Below are 6,381 nucleotides of genomic sequence, written 5' to 3' on the forward strand. Positions count from 1 at the left end.
TGATGTCACCATGGAAAGACACCATAGGGCAGCCAGGGCAGAAGGTGAACTTATTTTGCGTGAGGGAGAATTGTGAATTGCCGGGGCCACAGAGTAGACTCTGGCAGATGGCCCTTTCCCCAAATGCCCATGCATTTGGACACGTGAGCGTGGTGACTGCTGAGGGGACAGATGAGCGTGGTGACCGCTGAGGGGACAGATGAGCGTGGTGACTGCTGAGGGGACAGATGAGCATGGAGACCACGGAAGGGACTGAGTCTCTCCACTCAGGGGGATGGTGGGACATTCTATGAGTCTGCAGAAATCTGGGGCACCTGCCAAAATCCAGGCATCATCCCATCAGATAGCAGCATGTGTGTGCATGCGACCGTGTGACCACACACACACACACACACACACACAGTTGTCGTGCAGTGTCCCAGTGAATGGTGGCTCCTAGCCCATCCTGAAGTGGGGGTCGAAACCTGGCTTTGCCACTTCCAAGTCGTCTGAACTTGTGTGGATCATGTCACCCCCTGACTTAGTGTCCCCATCTGTGAATGGGGCCCATACAGGGACCCCCATCATAGGGCATGGCAAGGGTTAACCACTGCACCTGTGCAGAGCTCTGGGGACACAGCTGGCCACAGCTTGAGGACAGCCAGCATCCTCGCCAGTCCAGGGCCACACAGTGGTCTGTTTCTGTGCTGAGCTGGAGGCTCAAGGCTGTGGACCCTGAAGCTGCGCAGGCTGTGAGGGCGCCCTCGTGCTTCCTCTCAGTGTCAGCTCCTTGGGGAACACAAAAGATGAACCGTAGGGAGCGATTACTCAGAACCATAATTTGCACTTAGATTGATTTTAATCGGCAGCACATTAGAAAGGCACATGTGATCACCGTTTAATGACTGTGATGTGCGTAATCCATTTTATTCTCAGCTGGCTCCTGTAGTAATTACATTTCTCTTGTGTTTAATTCATAACTTGATCATTTATTCCAAGTCGTGTTGGGCTTGGACCTCGGGCTCTCGGGAACAGCCGCTGACAGAGCTTAGACCCAGCACTTCTCCTGGAGAGCCCTCCGCTCGCTGCTGGCCGTGCCTGGAGGTGGCGAGGACAGGCTTTTCCATCACTCTCGGTGGGGGCACCTGCTCCAGGGGCAGCTCCACGGGCGTTTGGCAGGACAGAAGCTGTGGGAATAGTTGATGTTGAGGTTGACGGCGACAGTGAGGACTGAGAGAATACAGTCACGTACCGTGGAACAATGTTCAGGCCAGCAATGAACCCATAATACCACAGGGTCCTGTACAATATGAGACCTATTGTTGCTGCACCTTTTCTAGGTTCAGGTGTGTTTAAAGACACAAATGCTCACTGTTGGGTTACAGTTGCCTCTCGTATTCAGCACAGCAACACACAGTGCGGGTTTGTAGCCTTGGGGCAACGGGTGACACCATGTGGCCTCAGGCTGTCGTGGGCGGCACCGTCTGGGTTTGCGTGAGTGCTCTCTGTGGTGTTCGCAACCAAACACCGACTTTCTCAAAACTCTCTCCATCAGTAGGTGATGCGCCGCTGCACCGGATGCAAGATCACGTGACCACACGCTTCCCACACACACTCACGCAAAGAGCTCACGTGACCACACGCTTCCCACACACACTCACGCAGAGCTCACGTGACCACACGCTTCCCACACACTCACGCAAAGAGCTCATGTGACCACACGCTTCCCACACACACTCACGCAGAGCTCACGTGACCACACGCTTCCCACACACACGCACACAAAGATCTCACGTGACCACACGCTTCCTGAACACGCTCACACAAAGATCTCACGTGACCACACGCTTCCTGAACACGCTCACACAAAGATCTCATGTGACCACACGCTTCCTGAACATGCTCACACAAAGAGCTCACATGACCACACACTTCCCACACATGCTCACGCAAAGATCTCACGTGACCACACGCTTCCTGAACACGCTCATGTCCCAACAGCAGTGGGAGGTCCAGGGGCATGTGGCAGCCCCAGGGGTCCTGGGTGTTCTACTTAACCTTTCTGTGCCTCAGTTTCTCCCCTCTGAAATGGGGCTGATACCACAGTCTCATTTTCACTGCGGTGATGAGCTGGGGTGCCTGGATTATAGGAAGTGCAGTACATGTGTTGGTTAAATCACTAAAACCATCAGCACCTTTGCCTGACAGGTGAGGAAAGCGAGGCACAAGGAGCTGATTGGCCCGTGATGGCCTCAGAGCTCGTCAGCCAACCCCCACCAGGCTACGCTGCCTCTTCTGGGAGCCTCCAGTCTCCCCAGAACATCTATCCACTGGGGTTAGATTTGTCCAATGCCCCCACCACAATCACAGGAGAGCCTACTTGTCAGCACAGGGCCGGCCACCCTGGCACCAGTTTAGTCCCTAGGGAGGGTCTTTCCCTGGCATCCCGGGGACTGGGCTGTCATTTAAGTTCAGGCCACTGACACCTGCTCATTCATCCCCCCACACCCTCCTTCAAATTTCCTGAGTGTGTAAGCAAACCCCCCACGGCCCTGGACGTGCTCATTCCCGCCAGGGTGATCAGGGGTCCCCATAACTCATCAGGGCAGCCCCCGCCCCAGCAATCCCCACACCTGGAAGTCGCTCATTAAGACCTCATTAGCCCGTGCTCCACCTCCCACCCCATGGCCGCGGTGAGTTTAGTCTGCAGCAACGACCCAACCACACCAGCTGGGCAATGAGAGCCGCAAGAATGGCGGCACTGTCTACTCTCCACTTTCCCCAGGAAGGCCCGGCCAAAGCATGCACAGGCAGCAGCGCCAGGGGCTCCTGCAGCACCTCAGAGAGACCAGGAATGGGGCGGATTAGCAGGGGTCAAGGGTCTGGGGTGAGGCCACAGTGCATGGAGTGCATGGAGGTTGGGGCACATGTGACCAGCCAGGGTCATAAAACACACACAGTCAGAGCACGGCACTCAGCTGCCGAGGAGGGGGGTGGTGGGGAGGCACGGGCAGGCCTTGGGTGCAGTGAAGAGGGCAAGCAGGAGAGGGAGGCAGCAGGGTGTGGGGGCAGGAGGAGGGGGGCGGTGAGGAGGCACGGGCAGGCCTTGGGTTCAGTGAAGCAGGCGGGCAGGGGAGGGTGGCAGCAGGGTGTGGGGGCAGGAGGAGGGGGGCGGTGAGGAGGCACGGGCAGGCCTTGGGTGCAGTGAAGAGGGCAGGCAGGGGAGGGTGGCAGCAGGGTGTGGGGGCAGGAGGAGGGAGGTGGTGGGGAGTGGGGGCTGGGTCCTGGCTGCCCTGGCTGCCCCCCGACACCTTCCCCAGCTGGTTGGTGCCCAAGGGTGGGTTCATGGGGCAACTGCACCTGCTCCCTTCCACTCTGTCTGCTGTGGCCTGACCAAGTGGGCTGTTTTCTTGCTTTTTTTGTTTGTTGTTTTTTTCTTAAGGAAGAAGAGAATGAATTTAGAAAGCTGTAAACCCCATCTGAGCCTTACACATAGTTCTTCTCTAATTGGATTTTCACCAAGGCCGTGATGGATGTGGAGTCTTGGCTTTCTGACAACATCTTCCAGAGCAGGCTTTCTCTAGAGGGTGGACTGCCTGTGTTCTCCTGGGAGAGAATGCATTTGCTTCCGATGCCTAGGGCACGAAAGAGCTGGACGAAACAACAGAAATGGAGAGGGTGGATTTTCTACCTGGGAAACTCAGCAGGGCACGCTCATATTAGAATTAAGATCTTATAATAAGTGTGCAGATGCGCCTGTTCTAAGGAAATAAAGGGTTCTGCCCTCCTAAGAATTCTGCCCTTGCAAGGGGCGTGAAACCTGCAGAGCTGCTTCCCGGCTTCTTCCTCCAGGAAGCCCTCCATCCTCCTCCAAGCTGTAGACACAGGGCTGGTAAACGGTAGCCAGGCGCCCCTACAGCCTCCGTGTGGATCCACGGCTGAGAAAGTCCTCCCTGGCCACTCCCGTCTCTGATGACAGAACGTACCATGATGAGAAGCACTGAATTAGGAAGGCAGTGAGGGAAGGTACCCTCCGCGGGCTCGGGGGCTTCTGGACTCCGAGAGCCCCTGCGTCCATTCCTGGTTATTGTGGCCACTTCCCGTCTGGGCAGGAGGACAATCTCTGTACCTGGGAAGTGCAGCCTCCCATGGAGACGGCTCAGAATAATAAGCTGAGTGTCTCCGTGTAGCTCCCGCCCCAGTGCAGAGCTCCTGGTACAGGATGGCAGGTAGTGTCTAAATAGCTATTCACGAGGACATCATCTCCAAGCACCAGGTGGAAACGAGCCTTCCTCCCCCCAGCTGAGAAGCGACAGGCACTTCCCTGTTTACTGAGGACAACAGTCAACCACAGAGCGGCGTGGTGCTCGCAGCTCTTCTGATGTCACAGTTGTGACTGAGCATCACGTCCTAAAGCTTCAGGATGAATGCAACTCCTCTCCACCAAGGGCCGGGGGCAGAGTGAGAAGACACCGGCTCCAGGAGTGGGGAAGAGGGGAGGGGCCGGCAGCTGCCTAAAGAACAGGCCCTGCTGCTGTTTCTGAGCCCCCGAGGGCCCTCTGACCCCAGACACCTTCCCTGCCAGCTGAACACCATTCCAGAGTCAGATCTTGGTTTTGTTTTCTTTCTTTCTTTTAAAAATATTTTATTATAAGGTGAAAAGAAAAGGAGAGTACACTCAGCCTTAGCCGTGGTTGGCCCTTTAGTCTGAAATAGTCTAAATAGTTTAAATTTAACTAGTCTAGATTAGTTTAAAATAGTCAGCTATTTCACCAAGGGCAGGTTTGGATGGTGCAGAGAGAGGAAGAGAGTATCAGAGTGCCCAGTGCCACAGAGAAGGGGTGGCTGGCCAGGGTGCCCATTGCAGGCAGGTGGAAAGGGTGCCCCCAAACAGGCATGATGGGAAGGGCACCCCCAAACAGGAGCGATGGAAAGGGCACCCCCAAACAGGAGCAATGGGTAGGGCACCCCCAAACAGGAGCGATGGAAAGGGCACCCCCAAACAGGAGCAATGGGAAGGGCACCCCCAAACAGGAGCGATGGAAAGGCACCCCCAAACAGGAGCGATGGAAAGGGCATCCCCAAACAGGAGCGGGGGCCTCTGAAGGCAAGTGGCAGCAGCTTCCTAATCCTGGCCCCACGTTGTTCCAAAGGTCCATGAAGTTGACCAAAGGCCACACAGCCACGGGAGACACAGTGGCCACCCTGGGGTGTCTACACCGAAGGCCAAGGGCGTGTGGAGGAAGAGCCGTCTGAGCCGAGGCCTGGGGAGGAGCCAGCAGGCCAAGGAGGCCGAAGAAACCACGCAATGGCATCCATGGCAGGGCAGGTGCGTCATCCGGGCAGGATGCAGAGACACGCCCTTCCACCAACCATCTGAGGAGAACTTGGCACCCACACGATGAGCCCGGCAAGGGCCACGCCAGGAGGCAGTGCACGGGGCAGGGCCTCTGAGCCAGAGAGCAGGAGGAACCTCGGGAGGCCCCTGCCATCCCCCGCTCTGGGTGGGCCTCTCCAGCCAGACTCTGTGCCCCAAGGGCAGGGCTGGGCCTAAGCCACACCTCGGGGTGCACGGGCTGTGGGGGGCCGCACCTGGACACGGAAGGATGACACCGGCCTCCCTATGCCTCTGCTGGGGCCGTGAGTCCCGTGTCATCAGCCTGGCCACTACGCTGCCAGCCTAGCACAGCCTCCAGGGCAGCCATGGTCCAACCTGCCTTCCTAGCCTCAGGGGTATCCCCGAGCATGTGGGAGTGCAGGAAAAGGTACCCCAAGGGGATCCCCACTCACCTCCCGGCCATGACCTACCAGGCACTAGTGCAGCACTGCAGCCACCCCTGGGCCTTACCCACCCCCACCAGCTTCATTGCCTTCCAGGTCCCAGCACCACCAGCTTCATTGCCTTCCAGGCACTCAGCAGCATAAGAGACCTACACACACATACACACACATGTGCACACATATACAGAAGGGGCTGACTCACACGCCACCCCATATACAAGCCCCAGAAGCTGGGTGTCCACTGAGCAGCAGAGATAACCCATCCCAGAGGGCAAGGAGGATCCCTGGGGTCCCTACGAGGACACCTCACCCAGGTCCCGCCCGCGGTCCCCCACGAGGCCCCTTTGGGAGGGAGGCTGCCCCCTACACCACTCAGTGCTAGAGCTTACCCATGCACCCCCAGCCCTGTGCAACCCTGCCCATGCACCAATGACCCCACTCATCCCTGACCCCGCTCACCCCAACCCCGCTCACCCCTAGCCCCACCAAGTTCTTAAGCAAAAGCTCAGTCTGTGTGCACACAGCAAACACAGCTCTGCCTATATTTTCTCGGGGTTTGGAGCTCACATTGGACACTGGAGGCTCTCCTGAGTGAGTAAGAGCAGCAGCTCAGGCTTTTGA

This window comes from Pongo abelii, chromosome 21 (genome assembly GCF_028885655.2).
Source record: "Pongo abelii isolate AG06213 chromosome 21, NHGRI_mPonAbe1-v2.0_pri, whole genome shotgun sequence".
Classification (NCBI taxonomy): domain Eukaryota; kingdom Metazoa; phylum Chordata; class Mammalia; order Primates; family Hominidae; genus Pongo; species Pongo abelii.